A 16,913-nucleotide genomic window follows, 5' to 3' on the forward strand; every position below is an offset into this window, starting at 1 on the left:
AAATGGCTAGATAGACCTGAAGAAGGTTCTACATGGGAGAATGTCTCGGCACTTAAGAAACATTTTCCTACGTTCGTTTTCAAGGATGAAAATGGTTCTCCAAGGGGGGGTTAATGTAATGACATGGGTCCTATGGGCAAGGCCACTAGCACCGCCAGACACTGTTTACGGTAGGGAGACGCTATAAGATAGCACATTTGGGTGGAGACTAGCACACGCATTACCACCGCCCTTTCACTCCCCCTTAGTTGGGATCAAATAAGAATCAATTGAGACTACCACATCAAAAGCTGAAACCTTCACTCCATTAACCTTTCCCACACAAGCGACCCTTACATTATTTGCCATCTTAGCTTGTAAGGAAGTCTGCTCGTTTACTTCCAAACCCAACTTGTGCATCAATTTCTCTGTCATAACACAAATCTCGGCTCCACCATCCACATACACATTGGAGACTCGCTGACTCTTAATCTTTGCATCAATGACTGGCACAATATCCTTCCTGCCTCTTGCACTAATGGACCCAACTGACTTTGCCTTAGCCCTCCTAGTGCTAACCATCTTAGACCAGGTTCTAGGCATTTTTGGGGAAAGGTGGAGGAGTTGTTTCCATGAAATTTTTGGTCCTTGCTTACTCACATCTGCTATGAGGTCATAGGGTATGGATCCCACCCCAAGTGGAAAGTATTCTATTCCTATGTTCCTCCTTGACCTACTCTTCCTTTTCTTGTCTCCTATCACTTGGGAGGAACCCTCATTCCCTTTATCCGGCTCTGAAGCTTCCATTTCATCAGTTCTTTGTCTCCTAGCTCTCTTTATTCGCATGGCAACAGCTTCCTCCATTTTTGCTTTCCCTTTATCCTTACCATTGTCAAGACTTATGACAGAGACAGGCCTATCCTCCCCACCTGATGGTAGTGGAGGGATATCTGCTGGTGCTTGTGGTGGTGGAGGAGGGGGTCTCAATATTTGAATTGGTGGAGCCACATGTGCATTTTGTCCATTTGGCAGCCTTGCTCGAGGAGGGGTGACTTGTTGGCGGGGAGGTCATCTTTGATTACCATTTCCTTGATAGCTTCATGGGTGAGGGCAATAATACATAGTGTGACCTACCTCTCCACAATTGTAGCAAACGTACTCACAGATTTTCCTTTGTCCTTCTTGTCTATTTTGTTCATTTCGTGGCTGGGGAGCCCTTACACCTTGAACCAAATTGATAGACAGGCTCTCTAGCTGATTGGTGATTTGTTGAAGTAGCTCTTGTTGAGAGGACTCTTGGTCTGTTGCTCTTGTCCCTGCTACTACCCTTGCCGTAGGTTGAGCTAGCAGTGGAGGCTCTATTCCTCCTTGTATCTGAGCTTTGAACTTTAATTTCCTATCCTTCTCCCTTGCATAATTCATAGCTTTCTCAAAGGTGTCTGGGAATTTACCTTTTACCTTTTCTCGAAGGATGGGGTAAAGCCCTACTAGGAAACAGTCCTTCTTTAGGCACTCTAGAGCCCTTTCCCCTTCACCTAGTGATGCACACCACTTCTCCCACAGGTTGAAAAACTTCCCTTCATAGCTTCTGTAGTCATTGGGTGGTGTTTGGCGTAGCTCTAAGAGTTGTCTCCATATCTCCTCTGGAGGCTCATGATGGCGAAATTCTTCGATGAAGGCCGTTTTTAAGGCTTCCCAGTCTCTTCTTTCTTCAGGTGCCAAATTTTGATACCATACTTTAGCACATTCTCTTAAGACTAGTGGAAAGGCCCTTAGCTTTGTGTCCTCATCATCCCTTCCTGACACTAAAAATGCCATTTCCAAATTATCCAAAAAGTCTTAAGCAACCTCCCTAGACTTACCATAAAAATTAGGGAAGGCCATAATGTAGCTGAGAGAGTACACAATTACACCAACAGCTCCAATTTATTGAAAGTAGAGTATGATAAGTAAAATTTGGAGCTTAAGCATAGATAGCTCAAAATAGGATGAATATTGACACATCAAAGAAGTGGTAACAATCTACTAACGGTAGAATGACAGGGTGAGGAGAGCGCAAGATTTCCCCAAGTCTTTCAGCTCCAAACAACAAGGCTATTCTTTGCTAATAGAATAATTTCCTATCAATACATATATTAACATGCATATGATGCACAAAATGGAAAGGAAACATCCGTGGATCATTATTTTCATTATTGGCATCCATACCTACCCACACAAATAGACTAGCTTAGTTGCACCATCTTTGGACCAATGAGCCTTATCAGCCACAGAAGGTAGGCACCTTGGATCACTTCTACACTTCCTGATGCGTCTGTGAAGATGTAGGGGGTGATGGCAACACTTCTTACTATGCTGAGCCTTTTTGCACGTAGTAGTTGGATGCTATTTCCATAATCAACATGATGAACAAAAGTTACACCATTAATGTGCAAAACATCATCGACAAGGATAGTCTCTTTAGATTGAGATAACCTATTGAAAATTAGCAACAAAGGTAAAGCGGGAAGGCTCTTCACCCGATCACCAAAGCACTTTGGACAATATCCAAAGAAATATTCGGGCGGACACGAGGTTGGCTTAGGACTGTGGCGTCTGGATTCACAAAGTGCACTGGGAGCACACGCATACGAGCGGCAATCTTATAGGCAAGCCTCTGCCTCTTTGCTTCATGAGGGTTTAGGGGTGAAATTCATCGTTGTAGGTTTGATGTTGAAGCTGGTTGCACACTAGCCTTTTTCTTGCCAAAAGTGGTCATGTAACCCCCACTAAATGAGATGGGACCAAATGTCACCTTCACGCTTGAGCATGTGCTGTAGCTTTAGGCCACTTAGGTGTGGATGTGATCTTCCTTTTCTTAATTACCTTTTTAGGAAAGAGAGGTCTAGTAGTACTCTCTCTTCCTTTAATGTGCGTTACAGTACTTCCGTGTGTATTGATGTAGAGAATTTCAACTGTGTGTGCATCACGGGTTATTGAAGCATTCATAGGCTAAGAGGAGAGGTAAATCAAGCTCTTCTCCTCATTCTTCTTCCTTGACGACCATCACGAACAAGGCAATGAGAGGGACTTACTTCTTGAATGTTGATGACGCTGTCAGGAGTTTTTTGGAGCAAGGAATTGCGCATATGTACATACACATGCATGGTGCATCAAATAAGGAATTGCCCATTTTCCAGAGCCAGGTGGTTACGTGGGGCCCACATGTGTACAGGTAGGACAGCATGTACATAGTGCAGCGATTTTCACTATTATCAATACTAGTGTGTTTTTTCTACAATAAGGAGGAGTTGGTAGCGTGTAAAACTTCTCGAGGAAGCTATCCGCGGGCCGACGACGTGAGGTCAGCAGGTGCGTCAGATGGCATCTAGTGGCGTCAGGAGGGCGAACGAGGTCAATATTTGCACGCGGATGAGGACGGACACAACGTGGGTGTTTTCTTGTGAGAGTTATGCAGAAAGGTCATCATTAGGACCACTTTTTGGGGCCACTTCACGTGGTGGCGAGATGCATTATTGGAAAAAAGCTGAGTGCCAGGTGTGCGAATGATGCAAAAAGGTGACAACTATGCACTGCGAGGTCAGTTTTTGGCCTATTCGGGGTCCGTTTGAGGTCATCTAAAAGGCCAAGGGTGCCCAACTAATAAAGCTAAGTGTGGGAACTGAAAAAAACAGAGCGAAGACCAGAAAAAGTGTGGAGAAGAGAGGAGGAACAGCCGCAACTGTGTTTTTGCTCATTTTGGAGCCTGTTTTGGCCGTAAACTGCTCATCCGAGGTCGGATTTGAGCACTTTGACATTGTAGACTGGGGTTTTGGGCCGTTCCGGACGCGATGGAGCTGTCCATTTTGCCAAATTCCTCACTCTTTTCCTGCTGTTTTTCTGTGTAAGTTCCTCCTATGAGCGAAGTTTCTGCTCCAGTTTGTGATTGTATCTGGCTTCTTTTACCCATATTGTGTGAGCTATTTTCCCCATTGGTGTTGGCCCAAGCTCAATTGTATCTAAACATCAGAAATTCTCCTCTTTTGAGCTGAGTTTTGTGTGTGTGTGTGTGTGTGTCTGTGTGGAGTGGGCAAGTGGATAGTCTCTCTCCTCTCACTCCAGAGGTGTGTTCCCTGTCTCGGCCAGGTGTGTTGTCTAAGCCGAGTGGTGCCCCATAGTGTGTGTGTGTATCATTCCAAGAGTGTGTGTCGGGTCGTTATAGAGGCGCTGTGTGTGTTTTCATCCCGCTCACATTCTTTTGGTGCCCCCACTGAGGATCTTCTTCGAGTACCTTCTGCTTCGAGCTTCAAGCTTCGAGCTTCCGGATTACAGGTTGCAGGTTGCAGATTATAGGTTACAGGTTACAGGTTACAGGGACAGGTACAAGTACAGGTGATTAGCATAGGTACAGGTAGCTGGAGTACAATGATATACTAGCTTTGGTGTCACTTGCAGTTGTTGTGGGTATGCATCACTTGGCGCCTGTTTGAGCGCATTGTCTGCTGGATTGTATGTTACTTGTGGTAACTGCCATTGTACGCATTTGTGGAGCCATACTTGGTTGTATTTGGCAGTCCCAGCCATTTCTGAGACTTGGTCTGGAAGATAGTCATTTTTGAGACTTGACTATACGCAATTTGCATTAGCCTTCGTGTGAGGGTCGATAGCGTGAGGTTTTTATTGAGCTGGGGGATTCTCAAATGTAGAGATCCTTTCGGTGATACAGGTAGCTAGAGCACCCTTTTTGTGACCTCGCCATAGGCTATGTACTAGTGAGTCCTACTTGATGCTCGGGTTCTATTGTTGACAGTTTATGCATACATAGACTGTCTATATTTTGGGTTCCTACTGCTCTACTTCTGGGGAAACTCTGTCGAAATTTTCCCAAGTTATGATGGCTGGTTTTTTGGTATTTGGAGCCATTTATGTTGTTATGCTACTGAAATTTGGGCAAAAATCAGAGGATAAGTCAGGTGTGCCTTCTTGGGAGCTTCATGGTTGGCTTTAATGGATGATCAAAATGGCCCTCATTTCACTCCTTTTCATTTAACTCAAAGGATTCATATTAATGTTCATGTGTCCAAGAAGATCTTTTTCCAGCAGCGTAGAGTCTTTATGTTTGGGCCAAGAAGATTGAGAAAGATCCTGGAATGTCCTTTGCCTGTTGTCATTCCAATGATCAACTATGAAAACTCATTTGATGTGCATGTGTTTGTCCTTATCTAAAGTTGAGCTCCATTGAAGTTCTGGGGATTGGGTAGTCAAAAGTTTTGGGTTCTTGCACGTGTGTTCAAAGGGGTTCTCAAAGCATTGTAACCTGGATAGCCATGGCTTTCTCTTATCCAGAGTTTCATGGAAGAAGTGATGAAGATGTGGAAGAATTTTTGGAAAAGATGGAGGTTGCCTGCATTAGCAACCAGATTCATGACCCTACGCAAATGTTACGCCTTCTCCAAATTTGTTTGAAGAGTGATGCACGAGTTTGGTCCAAGGCATTTGAAGAGGAGTTGCGTGCAGCAGATCCACCTATAAGATTGAGTTGGGACAATCTAAGGCATGGATTGGAAGTGGAGTTTGTGAAGATAGAAGATCCTGACAAAGTGTGGCAAGAAGTACAAGGTTTGGTGCAGAAGGAAGGTGAGCCAGTAGATGCGTACATACGTAAGTTTTCATTGGCATGGGAGCGAATGTGTAAGGCTTTAGCACCACAGGTACCCCCGCCTGACATGATGAAGAAGGACACGTTCTTGGCTGGTCTTTGGGAGAATATACGTTGGAGAGTGGAGCTACAGAAGCCTAGGACATATGAGGATGCACTAGAGGTAGCAAGGAACAAAGAGTGGAAGCTGAGGAAAATGAGCCAGTTAGGGGTGGAGTCTTTGCCAATGAGGTCTGAATTTCAGCCTATAGAGTCTTTACAAGGGCGCATGTCAGGGGTTCATCATGAACCAGTGGTTCCTGTTACTACTCAGGTTATGCCAGCAGTGGTCACTATAGCAGTGCAAGATGATGGGCTAAGGCAAGACATGAGGCAAATGGTAGATTTGATGAAGAATCTCAGCCTAAACATGCTAGGTCAAGTGGGAAATAATCGAGGTCGAGGGAGGTTTGCAAATCAGCCAGGAGGTGAAGAAAGGCCTAGGAATGGTGTTGGACAAAGCAATGGTAGGTTTTGGAGGCAGACGCCCACATGTTATAATTGTGGAGAGTTGGGTCACATCAGCCCGCAATGTGATAAGCCACCAAGGATGGGGGGAGACATGTATCCATTGCCAAGACAGGTGCTAACTAGGTCAAATGATTATGGCATCGAAATTAAGGGAGATGAAGGAACCAGTGGACTGACCCAGGAGGAAAAGGGAAAGACAAAAGTGCTAAGTGTAGTCACTTTGGAGAAGGCATCAAAGCTAGAGGATACATTAGTGATGCCTATTGGGAAGAGGACCACAGAGGATAAGGAAGGAAGAAGTGCCCCAGGTCCTAGTAAGAAGAAAGGAAAGAGCCATGAAGGCGAGGATGTCAAGGCCAAGAGGAAAAGGAGAGCTCGTCGAAAGTTTCATGTTTCAGATTTTCCACTAGGGGATGGGCAATTAAGCTATGACTTGAAGGAGGATCTGACAAGCAGGAAGGCAGATGTTACTTTTGGGCAGCTTATAGAGATGGTGCCTAAGCTAAAGCGACAGTGGAAGAGGATGGTTAACCCAATGGCGAAAGAGCCAGAGAGAGGTTTAGTGAAGGTGTTGGCAATGGACGAGCTACCAGACATTTGTCCAATAGTAGATGTGTGGCATAAAAGGAAAAATTTGGGACAAGGTTATGTGGATGGCGGAGCCCAAATATGCGTCATAACACACTCATGCGTTGAGAAGATGGGTCTCACAGTGGCTGGGGTGTCAGGTTTTCGGATTAGATTGGCAAACCATCAAAAATTAAAATGCTTAGGTGTTGTAAAGATCTTAGAAGTGGAGGCATATGATGCAAAGGCAGTGGTTGATTTTCATGTGATGCCAGCAGGGTTGGGAGCATATCCTATTATACTGGGAAGACCATGGTTACGTGCAGTGGGAGCTGTTCAAGATTGGCGACATGGTACGATTAGCCTCTATGGAAAGACAGGTACCAAGAAGCTTTATAATATGGACACAAGGAAACGATTAGAGGAGCTTTATGAAGATGAGGATGAGTCTAGTGATGAAGACTCTTCCACGGTGACAGATGAGGACAGTGATAGCACTACCAGCAGTGATGAGGATGCTGATATTGCATTTCTTTTGATGGACAAAGAAATCCAGGAGATTGGTTTAGTTGCATTTGCGAATGAGGTTGAAGATGAAAGTGAAGGGCCTTATGAAGTGATTGAAGGGCTGATGCAAACCAAGGTTGAGTTGTCAAAGAAGCAGGAATTAATGACGCAAATGATTAGTGGAGACCTCTCAGCTATGGAGAAGGATATATTTTTGCATATGCTGGCTAGTTTTCCTGATTTGTTCATTACTTCATATGAAGAGATCAGAGGGTTCAAGGGTGAAGAGATGCATATAGAGCTGAAAGAAGGTGCTAAGCCAGTGCGGCAAAGGCTAAGAAGGATGGGTCAAGAGCAAATGGAAGCCTTGCGGGAAGAGGTGGACAAGTTGTTGAAGGCAGGGTTCATAGTCCCTGTGGAGACCACAGAATGGGTGAGTCCAGTAGTAGTCAGTCCAAAGAAGGATGGGAAGTGGAGAATTTGTGTAGATTTTAAACCCTTAAACGCAGCCACTAAGAAGAACCCATATCCTCTTCCATTCATCGATCAGATCTTGGATTCAGTGGCAGGTTATGAGAGGTACAGTGTGTGTGATGGTTTTTCAGGCTATTTTCAATTGAAGATTGCTCTTAAAGACCGCACAAAGACAACTTTTATTACGCCATGGGGCTGCTATTGCTACACAGTATTGCCATTTGGGTTGTCAAATGGACCTTCCTTCTATCAAGAGAGAGCAAATTGGGTGTTGGGACCATTCATTGGTAGTTGTGTTAAAGCTTTTATGGATGACTTCTGTGTTTATAGCAGTAGGGCTGAACACCATGAGAAGTTGCAGATGGTATTAGCTAGATATGATGAATGTGGAGGACAACTAAACCCAAAGAAATGTCATCTAGCACAGCCAAGGGTGAAGTTATTGGGCCATATGGTGTCACAAAATGGCATTGAGGCTGATCCAGATAAGGTTACGTCTATTATTCTTCTTCTATCACCTACGAGTACGAAGCAATTGGCAACTTTTATACACAAAGTGAAGTACATGGCACGGTTTATTCCATTGTCTTCGCAGCTTCTTTATCCGTTACAGCAAGTGGCAAATCATGATCCATTGCAATGGGATGACAAGTGTGAAGAAGTGTTTCAAGAGGTGAAAGAGGTGTTAGGGGGTTTGTCAGCCATGCAGGCTCCTGATTGGGAGAAAGTTTTTTATGTAAATCCCTCAGTAGGGGATGATGCCATTGGAGCCATGCTATTGCAAAAGGGGAAGGGCAGCCATTATATGAGGCCAGTGTATTGTGCAAGCCGAGTGAAGTTGGTAGCGGAGAGAAAGTTCTTGGAAGTAGAGCTAGTGATGGCCAGTGTAATATTTGCTTGTCGTCGATTTGGTCATTACTTGCTACCACGGCCTTTTCTTTTCTTGATGAGTTATGCCTTTTTGCCACCGTTAATTAATGGTACTAACATGTCAAATGTGGTGAAGAAATGGGTAATTGAGCTACAGGAGTTTGAGTTCTCTTTTCTAGTGGAAGATAGTACAAGGGCCACCCTAGCTGATTTGTTGACCTACAAGGAGAATCCTCTTATTGTTAAGGAAGAGGTGGTGAGAAAGGTAGTTGAAGAAGTGCCACAGATCAGCAATGCACATGTGTTGTTCTTTGATGGTTCATACAGAAAGATCCATGATGCAGCTTCAGGGGGTATAGCACTTTATGATCCAGAGGGGAAGCTAGTATGCAAGAGAGGGTTCAAGTTGTATGCTCATAGTAACAATGAGGCTGAATATGCTACATTGGAAGCTGGATTACACATTTGTTTGAAGCATGGGGTTTGAAGGTTGAGCATAAAAGGTGATGCCTTGTTAGTGGTGAAGCAAGTGCTGGGTGTGTGGAAGAGCAAGAACACCTCATTGAAGGAAATGTGCTTCAAAATTAAAGGCCTGTTAAAAAGGTTCGAAGCATGGATCATCAGACACATTGAACGTGCTCTAAATGGAGAGGCACATGAAGCAGCTCAAGGCATGATTGGGGAGCTATTTGTGTTGAGGACCACTTTACCTCTTTATCATGGCCGGGAAAGTTTGGCTCAAGAAGAGGAGTTTTTGCTAACAGGAATCATTCCAAAGGAGATTCAGAAGTCTAAGAAGTATGTCTTTGTGCGTAGAGCATACAGGTACAAATTGATTGGTGATGTCTTATACATGAAAGGGGCTGATCTCGTGTTGAGACGTGTACCTTGGCGGGAGGATCTTTACAGAGTGTTGGAAGAGAATCATGAAGGCGCATGTGGTGGCCATTTTGCTCTAAAGATCACCTTGCATAAGATTTTGCAAGAGGGGTATGTATGGCCTAGTTTGCACAAGGATGTTCACCATTGGTGTAGGTCTTGCAATAGGTGTCAAGCGTTTGGGAAGAGAGTGTTGAAGCCAGAGCTACGAAAAACCATTATGGCGTTTGATGTGTTTGAAAAGTGGGGGATTGATGCAATAGGCCCGTTACCTATCACAAGCAGGGGCAAAAGCTATATTTTGACGGCAGTGGACGATCTTTCTAGATGGGCAGAGGCTATAGCAGTAAAACAGATCACTGCAAAGGATGTGGAAAAATTTTTGTATGATGAAATATGTTGCAAGTTTGGGGTGCCATTAGAGCTACTTTCAGATAAGGGGCCAGGATTTAGAGCTAAACTACTAGACTTCTTATGCACAAAGATGAAGATTAAGCATCAGCATACCACTCCTTATTACCCGCAGTGTAATGGCTTAAATGAAAGATTCAATGGTGAGTTGGTACAAATTCTTTCTAAAGTGACAGAGCACCAAGGAAAGAATTGGGATTTGGAATTTCCTAGTGCATTATGGGCTTACTGTACTTCGGTCAAGACATGTACAGGGTTTACTCCATTTCATTTGGTGTATGGAAAGGAAGCACTATTGCCTGTGGAAGTAGAGTTGCCTGCGGTCAAGATGTTAGAGAAGTTGCTTGGGTCGCCTAGTGATGCATTCAAAGAGAGGCTCTTGCAGTTACAAGAGGTTCAGTTGGATAGGATGAGCGCATTGGAACATTATGGGCAGATGCAGGATAAGGCTTTGGCAAAGATAAATGAAAAGGTTAAAAGTAAGGGTATCAAGAAACATGACTTGGTTTTGCGCTACAATAGTAAGCTAGACAACACCTTCCAAAAGAAGTTTCAAATTAAGTGGGAAGGCCCTTTCAAGGTAGTGGAGTGTGTTCCAAATGGCACATATCAGCTGGCTAACCTGGATGGTGTTCTACATAAGTCAAGGGTAAATGGGTTGCGTCTTAAATTGTATCATGCTAGATTGATGATGGTGGAGCAAGATGAGCTGTCTGTGGATCAAGCAGTGTTGGTGAGGGATGAGGAGCCCTGTGATGCGGCGAGTCTCATATCTCTCTTTGCTGCTGCTGATCATGAATGATCTAGCAGGCTAGGGGATGGGAAAATTATGTCAGGAGTTTTTTGGAGCAAGGAATTGCACATATGTACATACACATGCATGGTGCATCAAATAAGGAATTGCCCATTTTCCAGAGCCAGGTGGTTACGTGGGGCCCACATGTGTACAGGTAGGACAGCATGTACATAGTGCAGCGATTTTCACTATTATCAATACTAGTGTGTTTTTTCTACAATAAGGAGGAGTTGGTAGCGCGTAAAACATCTCGAGGAAGCTATCTGCGGGCCGACGACGTGAGGTCAGCAGGTGCGTCAGATGGCATCTAGTGGCGTCAGGAGGGCGAACGAGGTCAATATTTGCACGCGGATGAGGACGGACACAACGTGGGTGTTTTCTTGTGAGAGTTATGCAAAAAGTTCATCATTAGGACCACTTTTTGGGGCCACTTCACGTGGTGACGAGATGCATTATTGGAAAAAAGCTGAGTGCCAGGTGTGTGAATGATGCAAAAAGGTGACAACTATGCACTGCGAGGTCAGTTTTTGGCCTATTCGGGGTCCGTTTGAGGTCATCTAAAAGGCCAAGGGTGCCCAACTAATAAATCTAAATGTGGGAACTGAAAAAAACAGAGAGAAGACCAGAAAAAACGTGGAGAAGAGAGGAGGAACAGCCGCAGCTGTGTTTTTGCTCATTTTGGAGCCTGTTTTGGTCGTAAAATTCTCATCCGAGGTCGGATTTGAGCACTTTGACATTGTAGACTGGGGTTTTGGGCCGTTCCGGACGCGATGGCGCTGTCCATTTTTCCAAATTCCTCACTCTTTTCCTACTGTTTTTCTGTGTAAGTTCCTCCTATGAGCGAAGTTTCTGCTCCAGTTTGTGATTGTATCTGGCTTCTTTTACCCATATTGTGTGAGCTATTTTCCCCATTGGTGTTGACCCAAGCTCAATTTTATCTAAACATCAGAAATTATCCTCTTTTGAGCTGAGTTTTTTGGGTGTGTGTGTGTGTGTGTGTGTCTGTGTGGAGTGGGCAAGTGGATAGTCTCTCTCCTCTCACTCCAGAGGTGTGTTCCCTGTCTCGGCCAGGTGTGTTGTCTAAGCCGAGTGGTGCCCCATAGTGTGTGTGTGTGTGTATCATTCCAAGAGTGTGTGTCGGTTCATTATAGAGGCGTTGTGTGTGTTTTCATCCCGCTCACAACGCTACCGCTAGGAAACAGGCTCTCGATGAAAGCTTTCAGGGCCTCTAGAGCCTCCTCCTCCTCTCTCCTCCAATTTGCAAACTCCTCACGCCACTCATCCATGTTGAAAATTGCACGCCTTCATTGTTTGTGAACTGAAGGTCTATGTAGCCCTCCTCAGTGGGGGCACCAAAATGAAGCACACAAAGTGCACCCGGTGGCCTATACAGCAAGGCACTACTTGGATGCCTCACGGTGAGGGGGTATTGAAGGGGCGCCACCTAGCGTTTTATGCGGCTAGGACGCGACCAAGAGCTAGTAGAGTTGACTCTCTACTGTCATCTTTATGGGAGAGAATCACCTTAAGCATATGCAAGGAGTTGTGCTCACACACCTTCAACGAACCTTAATGAAGAGAGAGAGAGAGAGAGAGAGAGAGAGAGAGAAAGAGAGAGAGAGAGGAAGAGAGACACCAACAAGGATTCAAGGAATGAATATTGAAGTGAGAGGTTTGAAGGGGTGCCTATTTCCAAAACCTCTCTTGGCTAACCGTACGAATGGTTGCAATTATGCATTCGGAGCAAATATACGAATGAGGGTGACGGAGAGAGGAAGGAGAAGGGAGTAAGAAAAGAAAAGAGAAAGTGGGGACTAAATGTGCTTGACAATGGATGTGGGAGAAGGATGAAACACATATAACTAGAATTGCCTTAATCAAGCCTTAACAAAAATTGCTACATACACCCATGCCAATGTAAATGCATTCATCGCAACAAAATAAAAACTTGACCATTAATCATGCATTAAGGGGAAATCAAATGGGAAACCTCCACACCTCCACCAAGGGAGTGATTACACACACAAAGCATCCACACAAATCAAGCATGCTAGATACAATCATGGGAATATAAACGATGGTAGCCTAGAGGTGCACAAAGAGACTAATTAGGGCATGCTACAATGGAGAGGGGCTCAAGTCCCTTTGTGCTTATATGGGGGGCTCTTTATATAGCCTCTCCCACCCCATTACAATTAGTGACAAATACAATTAAGGGCTTGAATTGCGAAACAAATTGGGATGCCCTGGGAGTCGTCACCTTGACCTTCTTGATGCCTTCACCTTGAAGCTTCACCTTGCCACTTGAGAGGTTGATTCTTGGTCATTATTTGTAGTAATTCACCTTCTTCTTTGGATGTTGTGGAATGACTAGCACCTATCTCACAAATTGTGATGAAAAGGATAGAGGAATGGGCCATACTTAGAGGGAAAGATACATATGTGTCAGGATGAATGAGAATTGGGTGGAGAGGGGTGAAGCTATGGAGTTGTTTTAAGTTTTTTTGTGTCTGATTTTAATGGAATTAGGTAGAGGTTATAATAGAGAATAGAAATCCATTCTGGATCCTCAATACGTGTAGGATTTTAGTGATAGTGTGTGTAATGAACTAGTGCATACATACACTAGTAAGAGGAGGAAGATGAAGTCCAACCATGGAAGCTTGAGAGGGATGATTAGGAGTGGAAATGATAGAATTTTGAATAATGTTAAGTGTGTGTGTGAGCAAGAAGGTGGCTAGGGTGAAAGGGGGAAAGACTAGGTGATGGATATGACCAAAAAAAAGACTTTTTCCACCACAAATGGCTCCAATATGGGACCCTGCTTTCTTTGCCCGAATTTTGTTGGTAGAGGATAAGGGGAGGACATAGAGGGGGGTCTAGGGTGACCTTTGGGGGGTGGGGGAATCATTTCCCTCAAGAAAATGGAGAAAAATGAAGAAAATGGGCTTCGCACTTCCCTCTTTTCCTTATGAGCCAAAAGTGAGGTGACCCACCATGCATGATGCTCCTTTTGGACTTCTTCATTATGCATCACATGTCTGATGACACCTCAAGAGGCCCCATGGGCCCATGATGTCACTAAGGCATCTTATTTGTGAGACTAGTAGATATTATATACAAATGGCAATTACATAATAGGAAATACCTAGGTAGTGGATCCCACCACTTGGCCCTTCAAGTTTAACTTTTACCATAGGTGAAACCAACTCCAAGTTTCTTTTTCCATGGGTTTCCACTTTGTTTAAGTCTCCTTCCCATATGAAGCTCATCCGTGTGCCTAACCATGACGAAATCCCTTGCCAAAAATAGACATTTTCCTAGTAATAGATCCACTGTCAAAACTTATTTTATTTTTATTTCTTGAGTTTGTACAAGGTTTAGCCAAACCTTAAGTGCCAAAAAACCCTTCTAGTGAGCAAGGTTCACTCTTGTTGCTCCATTGCTTCACACTTCTTGCTGTGATCATTCTACTCGTTGTGGTAATCCTTAGCGGTGCAAGCTTAGGTGGTCGTATCTAGGAAACACTTTGACCTTGCTAATTATGATCATTACCAAGATGACTTTGTGGCGACACACAACATTATTATGCATGCACTAGAGCCTTCTTGGTTGAGAGGAGCTTCTTCCTTTTGGTTGCTAGTGAAGCGGTCTGGGGTGGGCAACAAGAAGAGTGGCCTCCAAGCACTCTTCTAGGCTCCCATGCTGCTCAATTGGGTTGGGGTTGGAAAAAACAACACACACAAACTTGCAACCTAACCCTACACAAATTTGGGGCACCACCTAGTTTTGGATGCGAACTAGGACGCGTAGAGAGAGAGAGAGAGAGAGAGAGAGAGAGAGAGAGAGAGAGAGAGAGAGAGAGAGAGAGAGAGAGAGATAGTGCTCGGGCTGCTTTGAAACGTATCGGCAATGATCAAGCAAACACAACTATATATTTAAGAAAGAGAGAGACAGGGAGAGGGGGTGCTTGTTGCATTAATACCTTCTTACAAATCTGTCATGACAAATCAAAGTGAGATTAGTATTTGTTCAACATAGCCTGAGCAAATTACACCACAACACATCACAAGAAAAAAGCCACCCCAATCATTGTCTTAAGGCCAGGGGAGTCCTCTCCACCCTGTCGCCCTCTTACAGCATGTGGGATTTATGGCTAAATTGATAACAATACCCGGAGACAAGCTATCAAGAACTTAAATAAAACACCAAGACACTTACACATCATTATTGTCCATGACTTCACGTTGGAAGGGAGACAAGGTATCTATGCTTAGTCCAAATTCACCCTCCTTGATTCAGCAAATGTTGGGCTTACTCTAGTAGGAGAAATGATAGATTTCCTACTCTCAATTTAATGATCACTCTCTCTTACAATGGCATAGAGTTCCCTTGCTAATCACCCCTAATACAACACATACATATGCCTAATGCCAATGAGATTCCACTCAAGAGCTCCTTCTCAAGAGGTTGAGCTTGGCTTCTCAAGCTATAGCATAGTGCTCTTTCTTCTCTTCCTTTTTGTGCTAGCTACACCCTCCTTTTATAGCAATTTTGAAGGCTAGGGTTACTCCTCTAACCATGGTTGGGTTAGATTTTCAACAATTTATCTAATTTCTTTTGCTTGGAATTATCAAGAAGTTGGTGGGGAAAGAGAGAGGAGAGAAATGGAGATGATAGGACTTTTCATAGTGGGTTAGTGTTAGTAGAGTTAGTATTAATTTACAAATGGAATTGGATATTTACAATGGGAGTATCCATGTAGGATACAAATAAGGAAGAAAAACTCTTAAGAGGTAAGAAAAGGTGGATTTCTTACAAGGTTGATGCTCCAAGTGTCTTGAGTAGGGCCAATTTTGACGCTTGTTGACAGTCCACTAGCTTTGACGGTACATTTTTTCTCCACTCTTGACCTTCCTTGAGAGACAAGGTAATTGAAGCTGAGTAATCAACCACCATGATGCTGTCTTTTAAGAGAAGAGGCTGAATTTTGTGGTTTTTTTGATAGATATGGGTAATTTGGAGAAGGAAAAATGAGACTAGGTGGTCAATTTTGGAATGGAATTGTGTGTGGGAGGTATGAGTTCACCATGATTTCTCTTATTCTTCAAGGTTGAGGAGAAGGTGAGTAGGTTGCAGAGAGGAGTGGTGAGAGAGGTGGGGATGATGAGTGGAGAAGTGTGTGTGAAAGAGGAAAATGATAAAGTGGAAGAGAGAGTGTGGATGCATAGCATGGGAAAACTGGGGTCCACTAATAAAATCATAGCTCACAGCTCGTAGCTCAAAAAAATATGAAAAAATTTGAGGCAAAAGTTCAGCCCACGAGCTACAACTTTTGTTTGTATCACCTTTTCAAATTCGGAGAGCAAGTGAACTTTAAAAATTCAACAAAACCAACCATTTTTTTCCACTGCACAAGGTCCTTGTGGGGTCCTTCTTTGGATGATTCTTTTGAATACCTCCAAGAGTGAGCCCTCCATAGTGCATGTATGCATGCCACCTACCCTTGACCTTATTTGGTAGGTCTATAATTGAATATATTGTTGAGATCATGATATAAGTGAATAGTACAACTAAGAAAATCAAATATTGAGGGGTCTAAAAAATATGTACATGTCAAATATAAATAATATAAGTGGAAAAAATATAAAGGGGTCAAAAGAAATCTCTCTCATTATGAGGCTACCATAAAAAGATAAATATTTTTGGTGTTCTAATTTTTCAGAAAAAAAACAAAATAGATGTAGGAAGGGAAAAAATCACAATAGTGAAAAAATATACACATAAATAAAACTAGTTTTTTTGGATTTTTGTTGGGGTGGAGTTACACCAAATATAAGAGAAGCTTACATGAAAATATTTCTATATGGAATAAAGAGTATGAAAAATGGTAAGAAAAATTGTGGTAATGGTGAGGCAATGTACAGAGCATAAATAACACACACCTAGGTAGAAATATTTAAATAAATACCAAAATAATTATAAAAAAATCTTTTATTTAGGCCCTATATACAAAGAAATATTTACATACGCATGGTCCATAATATACTTATATTTTTTATATTTTTAATTTTTTTGGCTCAACTAGCCCAATGACTAGCTAATTGAGGGTTTTTTATTTCAGTAAGGAGATATGGGAAAAGTCCCCTAACTCACACGCACCTATATACAGTGAAAGGGTGAGGGTAACCACAGTGTTTGAGTGATTTGATAGGGTGAGATAACTCACTATGGCAATTACAGAGAGCCGAAAAAACGGCTATCATTAGCCCTCCCCCAGGA

This window comes from Adiantum capillus-veneris, chromosome 13 (genome assembly GCF_014529385.1).
Source record: "Adiantum capillus-veneris isolate H3 chromosome 13, ASM1452938v2, whole genome shotgun sequence".
Taxonomy (NCBI): Eukaryota; Viridiplantae; Streptophyta; class Polypodiopsida; order Polypodiales; family Pteridaceae; genus Adiantum; species Adiantum capillus-veneris.